Genomic DNA, 15,139 nt, shown 5'->3' on the forward strand with positions numbered 1-15,139 from the left:
CTGCTACCCGCCGACAGCCCCGCGTTCGTTATCCTCAGTGGCGCTTCCGCGGCCGGGGGTGCTGGTGGCAGCAGGAGGGGGAAGCCCTGTCCGAGGGTGATGGCTTACTGGAGTAGAAAAAGGACCGGAGGAGAATGAAGGGAGGTTGTTAAGACCCACAGAGGTTTATCAGCCATGGGATGTACAGTTTGGTTATGGTTTTATATGACTGATGATGCTGCAGACGGCAGTAGCTTCTTCCCCCAATGCAGAGGCACCCACACTAGCTCTGATCTTCTGAAAAACTCACCAAGAGAAAAAGCCGAGAGTGCAAAGCAAAAGCCTCCTCCACTCCTAAACAAGATATGTGCCAATCCAAATGATTCTATGATTCTATGTGACTTCAGGTTGGTTGGACATTGGCAATGCCTGGATGTCTTTTTCCCAGCCCCGAGACATGATCACCCTCCCACAACCCCACCACTCGGTTTCAGAAGCTCTGAGCCAACAGGCTCCCAGAAGTGGCCCCAAGGCACTGTCACCCACCTGTCACCTCTCACTCAGCCCTTCGAAACTTGTGCCATTCCTCACCACAGCCTGCTAAGAACTCAACACCCTCTCTTCAGAGGTGGGGTCATTTACTGTGAGAACAACCTTATTTCAAGTGCTTTGGACGTATTTGGAAGAGTGGATAGGGAGGGTTATCCTGCATGCAAGTATTCTCAAATTTAGCTGAAATTTCCCACGCCAAGGTGGGGGGAGTGGAGGGAGGTCGAGGGAGGAGGTGGGGAGAGGAAGGAGGGAGAAGAAAGCATTTCAACCCAAAGTCAAGCCTGTTGTTGCAGGGTAGAGAGAAGCATGGGTTGTTTGTGCTAATGAGCAAGCTTTACTGACTTGACAGATTGTGCCTTCCAGTCTTCCTCAGCTGGAACTGGGGTTTGACATTTAGTAATAGCAGGTGGGACTATTAACGTAATATTAATGACTGACCTGTTCCTCTGTCTACAAATGCCTGGCCAGGTTTGCCTGGCTTACGAGCTGCTGACAAAGAGCACTGCTGTTCGTATGCTGCACGCCGATGTACAGCAACGTCTGTCCTGCTCTGAAAAGACATGCTGTGAGCTGGGTTGTGTGCATGAGTTAACTGCCCTTCTGACCCATCAGCGCTGACACATGGGGAGAAACTTGCATATCAACATACTGGAAAGAGGCCCAGGTGTATGGTACAGCAGAAAGACCCAGCAGTCAGTACTTTCTAAGAGAAACACCATTCCTCCTCTCCCTTGTCTCTCTCGTTGGCAGGCAGGCCCTGTATGAAAACTAACTTCTCTGAGGCTCTGTTCATGTGATCTGTCCATTGCGTCCATTCCTTTTCAGCTCAAAATCTGTGTTACCATCAAAGAAGTCTGAATAATGCTGGCAGAAACCAGGATCCCATGTGAAATACCTCTGCTGCTTCTGCTCTCTGCTGTCCATCTTGTTACTAGAATACACAAAAAGCTCAAATTGCACATATTTGTAGGCCAAAATTAAGGCTGCCCTGTTTAGCCCCTTTCTGCATTATTTTTTACATCAAGATAACATGGTGTGCTGTTTTCTACTTGAAATGCAGTCCAGGAATGCATTGTAGCTGGACAGTGAAGGACATGCTGTCTATGTGAGCCTTGTCACCTTGGGTGCAGACATCAGAAAGTATGTGTCAAGCAAGGCCACAGAAAGGGAAAAAAGCAACTGCAGCAGAAGTGAACTGCTTTGCTGTTTGGACCAGAACAATCAGAAAAATCTGTGTAAGTTGATTGTATCTGGGAGGAAATTCAATTTCCCCCCACCCTCCTCATGCTTCTCCTAGTTATATTGCCTTGCTGTATGTACACTGCAAGGACTATTCTGGGGCTGTAGGGAGCTAAAACCACTCAGAGCAGCTCTGTGCAGCTTCATTGCTTTGCTCTATATGACGTCTCCCATCAACAGGGGCACCACTGTGTTACTGGCAGCACACCAAGGACAGTGGTAGGATTAGTGTTAAAGGAGAATGGCCCCATCTGCCTTCCACCTCTTGATTCTTTCCTGGTGCTCTGCTTCTGCCTGATACATTTCCACCAGTCCCTTTCTTCCCAGTGCCGCCTTCTCTTCCCCACACCCCAGCACATTCTATACCTTCTTTTCATCCTGGCTTTTGTTTTCAGGAACTGGCAGGTTAAGTCAGATGTTACAGGTGCTTCTCAGTTAAGCAGCTTCTTGTTTTGTAGGTAGTTGCACTGAGGCACCTGTGTTCTCTGATGTGTGAACATGTGATACACACTGAACAGACCCAGCTACACAATTGGCACACTGAACTGTCCCTGCTAAAAAACCACCAACAGCCAAAACCAAAACAACAACAACAACAACAAAAAGACCATGTTTGTTTTCTGTCAGGGAGGGGAACGCTGAGACAGCAGACATGTGAAAGAAGGTTTTCAGCAATGGGTAGCTGAAGTCTCTGTACGTTGGTTGTAAAATGGGCATGGAAAAACTTACTGTTGGGAGAGGATTCTGCATCCAAAGCAGCTTTACAGTATTGAGCACTCATGGTAGGAATTATAGGATCATTCAAGTTGGAAGAGACCTCAGGAGGTCTCTGATTCTCCTGTTCAAACAGGGTCAGTGATCAAGTCAGACCAGCTTGCCTGAGGCTCAATCTGGTCTTGAAAACCTCCGACGATGGAGACTGGACAACCTCTCTGAGCAACCCATTCTACTACTGGATCAGTCCTAGGGTAGATGCCACAGCACAGCCTTCAGACAGAGTACAGCTCATTAACCACAACCCACTGACCCAATCCAACCAGTACTCTACCCATCCAGTTGGCTATCCATCCAGACCATAATATCCTAACTCAGATACAAGAACTTTGTGGGAGAGAGTGTTGAAAATGTTGCTAAACTCATGTTAAATGACATCCACTGCTCTCCCTCCATTCACAAATGTAATTCTGTCATCAAAAAAAGGCAATCAGACAGGTTCATCGGGTATGACTTATCCTCAGTAAACCCATACTGATTATTCCAAATAGCCTATTTCTCCTTCATGTGTCCAGAAATATTATGTTATGGTTAACATAACTTGGTTATGTTTTTTCCAGGAATTGAAGTGAGATTGGACAACCTGCAGCTGCCTGGGCTGTCCTTTCAGTGCTTTTTGAATACAGATGCAACATTTCTCCAGCTGGCAGGGGTATCCATGTTCTCGCAATGATGATCAAAAGTGGCCTTCCTGTGGCATCAGCCAGCACTCCCAGCATCCTTGGACACAGCTCTTCTGGTTCCATGGGCTTGTACAAGTTTTATCCAGCAGTCCCTGGCTTACCCACTAATGGTCATCCTTGCCCTCCATGAATGCCAGGCCTTGAAGCCTGGGAGACCTTGCTGGTGAAGACTAAGATAAAAAAGGCATTGAGTTTCTCAGGTTTGTCTCTGTCCACTCTCACTAAATCACTCAGCCTGTTCAGTAACTGTCTGCCATTTTCCTTGTTCAGCCTTTTACCACTAATTTAGCAGCCAAACCTCTTGTTGTTACACTTGACGTGCAAGTTGAAACTCCAGCTGAGATTTGGCTTTCCTGGCACCATCCCTACATGCCCAGGCAATGTTTCTAATTTCTTCCTTTGTAGCCCATCCCTGCTTCCACCTCCCGTATGTTCTTCTGCACTCGAGTTCTGCCACGATTCCCTACTCACGAAAGCTGGTCTGCTGACACATCTCCTTTTTTCCTGAATATTGAGATGGCTTGTTCTTGCACTTGGTTGAAGTTTCAGAGACTTTGTCACTGCTGGAGATAGTGACAGAGTGAAAGGATGCTGCTTCTCCTGCTATGCACTGAAAGAGGCAGGGAACAAGATGTCCTGAGCTGCAGAGCTAAGAAGCCAGATACCTTAGAGGTGCACCTAGCATTGGGTTGACTAGCATTGACTAAGTTGCACCCTTTCATCACAGTTGGGACATTAGTAATATCCCCCTGCTGCATGGATTATCTGCTTGCTGCTGACACTGCAGATTTTCTGTGCTGGGGGGCTAACACGTTATTCTCCAGCCACAGATTTTAATGAAAATGAGGAACATTGCTGGTTTTGAGAAGGCTGTCCCTCTAGCAAGTTCCATTAAAACTTACTAACAGTAAAGAAAAAAACTCAAAACAAAACAAAACAGGAAGGGAAAGGGGAAGAAAACAGGCAGACATACTAGTTTTGTGCATTCCTTAATATCTAAGGAGCCCAGGTTAAAATGGTACCTGAAAGTGTTATTAAAGATCTTGCAGGCTCATTAGGTGCACAGTGTGTGTATGGGGGTGAAGGTGGAATTAGGAGTGCTCAAACAATTTTTATTCTGGCATTTCCTAAGGTTTTAATGTTTAAATTAGCAAGTCTTCTAATGCCACAAAAATATAGTCTAAAGTGCTGGTGTTACATAGATAGATCCACCATCCTCTGCTGTACTGTATTCCAGCCCGGTACTAGAAGCATGAGGGGACTTTCCCAGGAATCCTGGCTTTTGGTTAATCTGGACATTTTAATGCTAATTTGTATTTGTATGTATTTGTATGGATTGGGGCAGAAAGGGGTCTGAAGACTCACTGCAGACCTGGAGGCCAGCATCCTATTTGTTTCCACAGTGGACAGTCCAAGGCGAATTGGAAAAAATTAGTAAAATCTTTATTTCCAAGACTGTTCCCAATGCCAGTCTATGACCCTTCACGGAGCAGAAGATCATATTTTTTTTCTAAAAAAAAAAAAGGGGGGAAAAAAAAAGGAGAGCAATTGTTAAGCACCCAGAGCAAACCAGCACAAAGGATCTCCCAGAATGCAAGAGACTATTGCGTTTGCAAGTTCTGCATTACTGGCAGGTATGGAAAGGAAACAAGAAAGCAGAAGTCACAGCACTGGCATGTTTGCCGACTGCTGAACCTGATATTTTCCTCCAGACATAGTTGCTTGCTTGGCCAAACAGAGCAAAACAAGCCAGTCAAATCAGAAAAATATCTTAGGAGACAGAAAAATATATGTCCAACACTCTGGGTAGCAAACCAGTTGTCAAGGTGCTGAATCTCTTCATGGTGAGGCAAGTCCTGGAAACGGTTCCTCTTGTTCCCACCTCTGGCAGTTGTGAGCCTGGAAAACCAACAAGTCCTCTAAGAGAATTGGAAGCAGCTGACAGAAGTGCAGCAGCCAACAGTCACCTCCACCACTCTTAAACAACAGTGAAAGACTAGTCCGTCATTCAGTCTTATCTCCGAATAAACTTTTCTACAGAATAAAGTTTTAAAGACTTGTCTACACTTCAGCTCGCTCATTCTTGTGGGGATGTTCCTTTTCCCAAGGCGAAGCACAGACTTGTCTTTGTAGCTGCAACCGTTTCTACAAATGGGTGGACCCAACATGACAATAGGACTTTTTTTGATAAATTACATGTGCCTTAGAAAGTTCTGCATGTGGACTGTATGAATGTGAAGAAAAACACACACCTGATTGCTCTATCTGTGCTGCCAATCTTTTCTGAAGCCTAAGATAACTCAATGGAAGACTCAAAATATTACCTGATATTTTAAAATGTTTTCTTATTTTGGTGTTTAATCATCCTTAAGCCAGTTTTTTTCCATTTATGTCTACACCAGTTACCCACTCACATAAGACGAGTGAGTGGAATTATCAGTATGTCTACATAAAAACAATTGTTTGCACACTGACAATCAGTAATTTCAATTTGTAAGCTTTCCTTAACATAGTATAAGGTAATTCAGAGGAAAGAAATATTCAAGGTTCTCCACTTGTTGTTCCTCACTCCCCTCAAACTTATTTCCTAGTGGCTTTTTTTTATACTACAACTTCATCTTTTCCTCCCTCCTCCTTTTCTTTCTCCATCAGGCACATGTATTTTTCAGTGCTGACAGTGAGGCACAAGGATTTAGCTGGAAACTGCATGCTTTGTTTTTCTGAGTACAGGCTGTCCCTTTGCCATGTCTTCTGTTTTTTTTATCATGTGAGTTTTTACTGTGCATTACACTTTGCTTATTATTTTTCTTTTCATTGCTAAAGGAGTGGTCTCATAAGTGTTGTAATATCCTGCCATAAGAGGCTGCCCTGAGCCTTTTTAGAAGGTTGCTTTGGAAAAGGGAGTTAGGCATCCATGCTATCTGTGCATATCCATTTTCTTAGTCCCTCTCCAAGTAACTTTTGTATCTACTGGCCAGCTTCAGTCTTGCTAGATGGAAGGGTGGATATCCCAATGACTTTGATGTCTTATAAATTTAGTAAAACTTGGTATCTGCGAAGACAGATGGCTGCTACTGTATGTAAGGGAAGACAGAGGGAGGTCAGGTATTCTCTCTTCTGGCCAGCTCCCCTGCTGGTAAGCTGGACAGCTTGGCACCCTGACTCCTGTGCCAAGCCAGCCACAGCACACGCTGCCTCTGGAACCCCCATTCCACTTAAGTATGAAGAGCTCAGGGTCATGGGAGTCACACCAGGTGTTAGAGGGAGACCAAAACAAGAGATTAATGTGGCAGAGTGGATACTGGACAGAAACCCATGGAGAATACAGCTTCTGTAGAAAGAACAATTTGGGTTTTTATTATACCAGAACAGAAAGTAAAAATCAGCTGCTAAAGAAAACCCAAACCAATGCCTATTTTCTTGGTGCTTTTTCAGTCTTAATGATTCTTGGTTCAGAGGATCACAGAGTTGCTAAGAAAATGTGTGGAATATATTTCAGGTCCTACCTTTAAATCTGCTAGACTAGGATCGTATTTCAGAAAGTATCTTCTTTGTATTCCCATGCTGAACTCCACAGTTGCTTCCCACCTTGAGCAAATACCCAGTTCTTGCTCCAATGCATTATTAACAGATCTAAAGGCAGAAATATTTTATAGACATCCCAATTTTTATAATTTGAAATTCCCTTTATCGCCCTGCAGAATCACTGAAGTTTCTTTTGATGCTGCAGAGCTAAACTCCCATCACAAACTAACCACCTAGAGGCTGATTCATTCTCTGTTCCGTGCTGTCACACATGCTAGTATAGCTGGAAATGCAATTATACCATTTAAGTGTTCTTAATAGCACAAGTTTTTAAAATCAGAATTGTTACAGATAATTTTGGATACTTTTAGCAAGTAATTAGGATCTGTATAAATGATGGGGTTTTTACATCCTGTGGCTTCAGACTAGGAAGCTGGAATAATCATTTGACTTAGAAAACCCGATAGACTGCACAGACTGCAAGACTTCTCAGTGACAGACCTGAATGCATTTTTTATTCCAGAAGAAATGTCAGATTTAACTGTCATTATGGCCTTTACGCATGCTCAGAAGATATATTAGTGTTGCACAGAGACAGCATAAAGAGTTGTTCATACAAAGAGCTTGTGATGAACTTCATAGCAGAGGCCAGTAAAGATAATCCATGTAGAACTGATTGCTTGTAAAACAAATGTAAACTGTAATAGCAAAGCCAACCCAGACAGCCGTTCAGGCTGATGTTGCAATACATTATGCTGACTCATTAATAATGCAAAGAAAAAATTCCATGAAAATAATTTACCAAAATCTACTGCATTAACGCTGTAAAATCCAGCTGTGCATTTCCACGTGGAGCACACCATCAATTGCATTTTTAGGTGGGCTCCCTTGCTGACTGAAAGGTTTCCAGTTAAGATCCCATATTTTAAATATACATGGGGAAATGTGCACACTCATTTCATGCAGGTGAGGTTGCTTACTTTTCACCTACGCACCTACGCATTCAGAAAATGAATAGCAATGTTGGGCAAAAAGGCGTGCCCCTGTCTTTCTCATGGGAGCATACCGTGAATTGCAGCCAAAGCTCCTGTTGCCTCCTGAGACACCGGATTCCCCAAAGTGGAAAAAGCAGCTTGCTACTGACAATGAATCAAGCTGCTCTCCTCTGCTTTGTCTCCAAGTACAGTCAGTATAAGCACCACAGTAAAACTGCTCAGTCAGCGCAGTTACTGAGCAGCCAACAGGGCACGAGGAATTTTGTTCAAGGTAAGCTTTCAATTTGGTGCTGAAATCTAGAAACAGGCCAAACAAAAAAAACGGAGTGGAGAGGGCTGCATCGTAGAATTCACTTTCTCCTCCTCCATGACTTCCTTTCTTTGTCCCACAGCTAGGGTAGAGATGATGTCTGCAATGGACTGTAAGCTATTGTTTACTAAATACTAAATAATAATTTAATAAATATAATATTTAAAATATTTAATTTATAATGAGAGTATAATATAATTTTAATAAATAATGATTTATCAGTACGTTATTTTATTTTAATAATGTTGACAAATTTTATGTAAAATAAAAATTATAAATACTATTTATAGTTTATAATAAAAAATAAAGCATATAAATGTGGATAACTGGCTAGCTGAAAAAGTTCACATAGACATAGTCCAGCTGGCTGGACAACAATGCACATTGCTCTCAGCTTATGTGAAGTAAAGCAAAAATGCACTGTCTTTGGCTGTTCTTGTTACACAGTAACAGGAAGATCCCGGTGGGAAAAGAACGTTACAGGTGGGAACAGATAACTACAGAAGAGAAACTAGGGGCGGGCTTGGTATTTAGGCAACTAACCAATAATGACCTTAACTTTTGTAATACGTATAAGCTAATTATAACAAGGTATAAAAGATGACTGTAAGGCACAATAAATGAAGTCTGCTGATCACTCATATTGAGTGACTGTGTCTTCCCTCCATCGCGACATATAAATAGAAAAATAATAAAACATAACAATGTGAAAAAGTATTGGTTTCTACAGGAAGCTTAGAGACTCCATGGGATTTGCACTTCACCAGCGCGTGCTCATAAGCCTTCCTTGCAGTCAGCTGCTGCATGCTCACCACTTCTGACACTGGTGCAATCTATTTAGATCCTGGGGCAGGGATTAAGACCCTAGCTTCTGATATCTGTTTTTTAATACATATAGGCCAGGTTTTCTCCCCTGAGCCCTGCAACACCTATAGCAATCTGCATGTGTTAGTGTACAAGCAAAGACTGTCCAATAATAAGGCTTCCCTCTATATTGGAATAAAAATTTCAAATACCTTTGAGAAGGCAAAGAACTATCTCTCTGCAACTTAGCTATACAACCATTCTCCCATATTTTCATTGTCCTAAGGGGAAGTATCTTGCATAAGACTTGTTGATATCATTCTTAAAACCAAAGACATTCATATATTCAAACTTTGCTAATTTTCTTGTTTGGCCTCTGCTATAACAGAGTTGGCAGCTTGAAAGGTAGACTGATTATGCTAATTCTATAGTAAAAAGTCCAATTAACTTTCTCACCTTTATTTAGGTTCAACATCAAAGTTCACTTAGATAAAAGACTTCATAGTAAAACAATCACTGAAGCTCTCAGGGAACTTTTCAGCATTTAGTTAGGTCCTATATTAATAGTTTGTTTTCTTTTCTTTAATCTGGTTCTAATTTGGCAGACTAGCACCATTTCAAGTGACAGCATATTAACTAATCAGGGAAATAAAAGACTAGGTAGAATAACATCACTCAGCAGCAAGTGGGCTAGATAATGTTCAATATTTAAACTAGAGTAACTATTATGAAGTTAATAGTGAACAAATCATGGATGGAGATTCTTATTAAGATGAAGCCCATTGATAGGGGAAAGTAGATAAAACATAACAGCATGGACTGTCCCTTGCTGAGAATGTGCATGCGGCATGAACAACAAGCAGCACTCAAGCCAAAGCTTATGCTCTGTGATGTTGGCTATGCTTTGCCTTTCTTCTGGATGCTTCCTCCTACTGTGGATTGTTCTGGATCCCAGGGTCAAATGCTCTAATGGCTTGCCTTGGAAATATGGTTGAACAGCTGCGGAATGAGAGTCAGTCACATACTGGCAGTCAATTCGCCTTTGACCTGTAGCTCTAAGGCACATCAGAAACACCACAATTTAACAAATCCCACTCATAACACAAATAAATGTATACCACACACACTGGAGGGCAACTGCTAGGCTAAAACTAATTTGCATGAAATTGTAGGAGTTTTTCCATAGCAGCAGTGTGAAAAGAAACACTGTTTTAGCACATTAGTCATATGTTGCTGATGCTAAATACCTGGGGAAAAAAAATGCGGGGGAACCTGCCCGATTATCAAGATGAAAACACCTGATACAGGTATGTTGGTTTTAATTAAGCCATAGAAGGTTCTGATGGGAAGTTGTTGCTATCTTTTCTGGAGTATTTTCCATCTATCCATGCAGATATTGGGAGCTAAGGTCTCTAGCCTGCTGCAGGGTTACTGCCTCAGAAATGGGGGGAAAAGCTTCCCAAATCTGCTGCTGCATCCCCTCTGTAGAGCATGCTGAAAGATCTGGCTTGAATTTAAAACCAGGAGAAAAAGCACATTTCAAAATAATGAATCTTTTTGCACACCAAAGCACTTATCTCCACCAAATCCTCCTAAAAAAGGCTTCTAACAAGATAATTTACAGGCTTGGCAGCCAAGTGGGCAAGAACCATAAATGGAAAAATGCCTACTATAAAACTCTGCTCTGTCCCAAGCAAACTGGGAAAAAAGCAACTTTTAGACAATAGCACATCTGGTATGACAATGTGGTTCATAAATCCTTTTTCAGACAATGCAACAACAGTAAAACATGAGAGCAGGCTTTTCGCCTGGGGGTCAGCCCTAGACTTGCCTGACCTAAATATTCACTAATGAAGAAAAGCTAATCCCTGCTCTGCCCTGTTTTCCCCAATGCTACCCAGATAGCAAATCTCTCATTTAAGAGAAAAAATCTGAAGTTTATCATTGCCTCCTGGTCCCAAGCTTTTTGGATTTCCTAATTTAATTTCCACATTCCTCCCAAAAGACTCCTGCATTTTCAAGAGGCTTTTTAGTGAAAATTTGACATTCAAATACAGTCATTCAGTGCCACAAGAACAAGGTTTCATTGCAGAGCAACCTGGACTGCAATAAGGTATGGAAACCCCAATCCCCATTCGCAGCAGTCTCTGCGTTGTCCAATATGTTTTTTCTTGTAAGTCTTTTTACCCAGACTCATGCTTAGCATAAAACTTGACAATGTACTGTTGCCCTACCCACACCTCTAAATCACCCTGTGTTCAGGAATTTTGTCTCTTGCTTCTATTTAATCTGAGTCAGCAGCTGAACTATATTTGTTCAGTTTATGTCCAGCAAGAATGACTTGTTAGGCTAATATTTTTTTAAGCATGCTTTTGAATCGGGTTTGCATAGAGGGCAGAATGACAAGATCTTTTTGTTGCAAGAACATTAAAGAGCATAATAAATTTCATCAGCCATGTTCAGGTCATTTCTGCATATAATCTGTAAAATTGCTCTTTAAAATAACTTCAGAGCAGGAATGTATTTGTTCACATTAACAATGTCCTAAAGGGTATGGAGAATGAATTGAGACTCATGTCACCTCCTTCTACGCCAAACTGAATGCTCTGCCTGTGATGTGCAGCCTGTTTTTCCCGCTGGTAGTTTGCAGTGGGTGGATATGGGAGGATATTTGGAGCATGGAAATGTTATTACAAAGGCAAGGGCAACCACAGTCAGGGCTCCCAAAGCCTGTGGTGTTTGGGAGGGTTTCTCATGTTTATCACACTGGATGCACTTGTGCCTCCTGTCAATGATCCTGCTAGGACGGCGCAGCTCTGTGCCTTGCGTCATGCTGCCTGTGAGCCTGTGGACTTTTGTATTGCCTGCCTCGCTGACATGTCCCATGTACTGACCACAGCTATTCCATTAAGGCCAGCTGAAGGCATAATCTGTACAAAGGGCTTCCTCCCATATGCAATGACAGCCAGCAGTGAGTTCCTAAAGAACTGCTTCTTCAGCACCAGTCTCTCTTCTTCCACAACAATGTAAAGCTACCCTCATCACCAGCACAGGCCTCCAGAGAAGCAGCCTGTCACCTGAAAGACACTTCTATCCGACCTCATGTGGGAACCTGTGTTTTATGGACTTCTGAGGTTTGGGGTCTCCTCGATCCCCCAGGTGAGGCCGGGGAATGCATGGGGCTTCAGCTCTGGTGCTGTGGTTCTGCTTTGCAGTTCTGCACACTGTGCTGAGGTGAGCGCCTCACCATCTTCACACCCTCTTCAGCTTTCTTCTCAGTGCAAGCTCCTACCAAGTGACTTCAGGCCAGCAGGAAATGCTTTGTCTTCTTTCCCCTCAGCCTGCCATTGCAGCTGGTAAGGGTCTTGCTGGGCTCTGGTTAGAGCAAAGGCAGGAGTAAAGAGCGGAGACCTCCTGACCTGGGGTTTGACTAGGGCCTCAGACAGGACTGTCTCAAGGTGGGTGCTGATAGCATCTCCTTATTGCTATGGTAGGGATCATGGAATCACAGAGGCACAGAAGGGCTGAGGTTGGCAGGGACCTCTGGAGGTCATCTAGTCCAACCACCCTGCTTCAGCGGGGCCACCAAGAGCCAGTTGCTCAGGTGAGATAGGAGAGTAAGCTGGAATTAATGGCTGCATTTATATAGACAGGGTCTGCGCTCTCTGCAATTAAAAGCAGCTGGTGGCTCCCAGACCACTGTTAAGCATCTTGCATACAGTAATTATATGTGGTTTTCACTTCCCCATCATACAGGCACTGAGACTATAGGTTTGGGAACAACAAGCTCCTTCCACTCAAAGGAAAGGATTGATCATGTTTTCTCCTCCTCTAGAGTGGTTTGCAAGTACTAAAATGACTACAGTAGGGCTGAATTTGAACCATGGGGTTTACTCTGCTAAAACCATTCATTTTAGTTTTTCAAATTTAGATCTTACTTAAGCTGCTTAGAGTGCAGTTGTAACTGATCACCTTTGAAGTCAAGCTCCAAAATCAATAGCTTATATAAAGAACCTAAGATAATTTCTAGACATTTTTATGTCTCAAATTTAATCTGTGGTTTTGAGAGAGAAGTTTTTAAGACACTTTTAGATAATTAATTAGTCCTGAAAATAATTTGTTTGAATGGAAATGCATAGCTTTTAGATCACTGGAGAGAGATCTCGTATGAGATCATCTCATACAAAGACAAGCCTCTGTGTAATTTCTAGAAGGTACTTATAAAAATTTGAACTAAAAAACTTCTAGGGACGTTTAAGAATTAGTATGGCGTGTGTAGAAGTCCCAAGGTGGCAGTGTTAGGCAGTCTTTCAGTTGTTTTCTGTTGGACAAGAAAACTCTGTGTCCTGGACAGACAAGCAGTGGAACAGCATATATTTTATTACGCAAGACTTCGGATCACTGTTTCACACATCAGCATCTGCCAGTAATGAAAACCAAAATTAATAAGTGCAATTATTTAGGGGGTTTCATGGCAAAAAAATATATGACAAGCTTAAACCTGTCACTTTTTTTTCTCTTATGAGGCCAAAGAAAATCAGACTGAACTTCAGGTACGAGACAGCAGAAAGAAACACATCTAGTCCAGCATCCCTTGAGGACAAGGGACATGCCTTGAGTTTTAAACCATGTTCCCCTGCAGGACTGGCACAGTGTTAAGGAAATATTCTATACACCTTATTTGGTGTCATTCACACTTTGCGGTCTCCTCCTGGAAAAAACGGTATCTTGTGCATCAACTTCTGACACAGTAATTCCCCTCTCAAACCCAGGCAAGCACCAAGGCCACTGCTTTGGATAACTCCAGTAGACTGAGATACCTAAACTTGCTTCTGTGCCACTTCATCCCAGCCCTTGGCATCTTTCCCTTGCATCAGCACCACTGACCCTGACTGCATATAGGGACCTGTGTCCAGTTTGGGGTCAGGGCTGCCGTTTACTCCATGGGAAGTTTGGTAGATGCCACAGAGACTATGAGGGTGCTGGAGCACAGCACATCTGGAAGGAGGTGGAAAGAAAGGCCTTTGTTCAATCTGGAGACAGGAAGAGAAAGGAGGAATCTTTGGGATGTCTTCTCTGGGGGGAGGGAACAAAAAGGAAAAAGCCAGGCTTTTCCCAGAGGTGCAGAGGGACAGCAACAAAGACACTGGCCAGAGACCAAAGGAGCCCCTTCTTCCCCAGGAGGATGCTTGACCCAGGAAGAGAGACCAAGAGAAGCTATAGGATCCCCACTCCCGTGGGTCTTCGCAGCTCCACTGGACAAGGCCTGCAGCAGCCTGACTCAGCTGGCACTCCTTTAAGCTCCATGGGTGGTGATGGGGCAAGTGGTGGATCACAGACCTCCAGAGGTCCATTGTGAACAAAATTATTTTACAATACTATCTCACAGCTTCCTGAACATTGCTTTAACTCCACTCATTTTCCTGAAATATCCTCTGCAGCATTGGCATTCCAGAGCTAACAGTGTTAGTACTCGGTGTGTTGGTTGAATTCTTGCCTTGGGGGACAAATAATAGGCCAGAGGAGATAATTTGTTGTGAGGCTTCTTTGCCCTGAAGCTGTAGGATTGGTGACAACCGTCCTGGCCTCAGGTCACCAAACATATTTATTCTGCCTGTTCTTCATCAAACTAGGATCCCCAAATCTATCCTGATTTCAGAAGTTAGGAGTGTTTTTAAAAAAGAGACTTTTAATGTGTCGTGTTACAGCCAGGCAAATAAGGTGGGATCCATCCAGGTATAAAGCTTTAAGAAAGCCTTACAGGGAGAAAGGGAGTCTGGGGGCCTCCATAAGTAAACCTAGATGATGCTTTGGCCACTGGAGAGGGGTAAGAAAAGTTGATGGCAGAAACTATAGTAGCAGTCCCAGGTACAAGCAGGTGGAAAGGGCTAATGGCCTCCTTTAGGGAGAGAAGTAGTACGAGATGTTTATGAAGGTGTTACTTAGAAAAAAACAGCTTAGCAAGGAAAGGGGCAGAGCTGAAATCTAACAAGGGTACATGGTTTCAGTTTGTCAAGAAAAGGGAATAGTGTCAGCTTGGCTTGGTCCGAATGTGAGGGTTCAGCAGTGGAAATGAGCACAGAGCTAAGGGATAATGTGCTTCCCTTTTACAGGTAGCTCCTCTAAGAAATGCTATGTGGTTTATATCTAGATACGGACTTTGGAATTAGTTTCTATTTCCTGGGTCTGAGTCTTGTGTCCCATGATTTGCCTTGGCTTCCTTAGTAACAAAACATCAATGCGCATGCTCAAATAAATGAGCTGTGATGAGAAGCTAA

This window comes from Falco cherrug, chromosome Z (genome assembly GCF_023634085.1).
Source record: "Falco cherrug isolate bFalChe1 chromosome Z, bFalChe1.pri, whole genome shotgun sequence".
Taxonomy (NCBI): Eukaryota; Metazoa; Chordata; class Aves; order Falconiformes; family Falconidae; genus Falco; species Falco cherrug.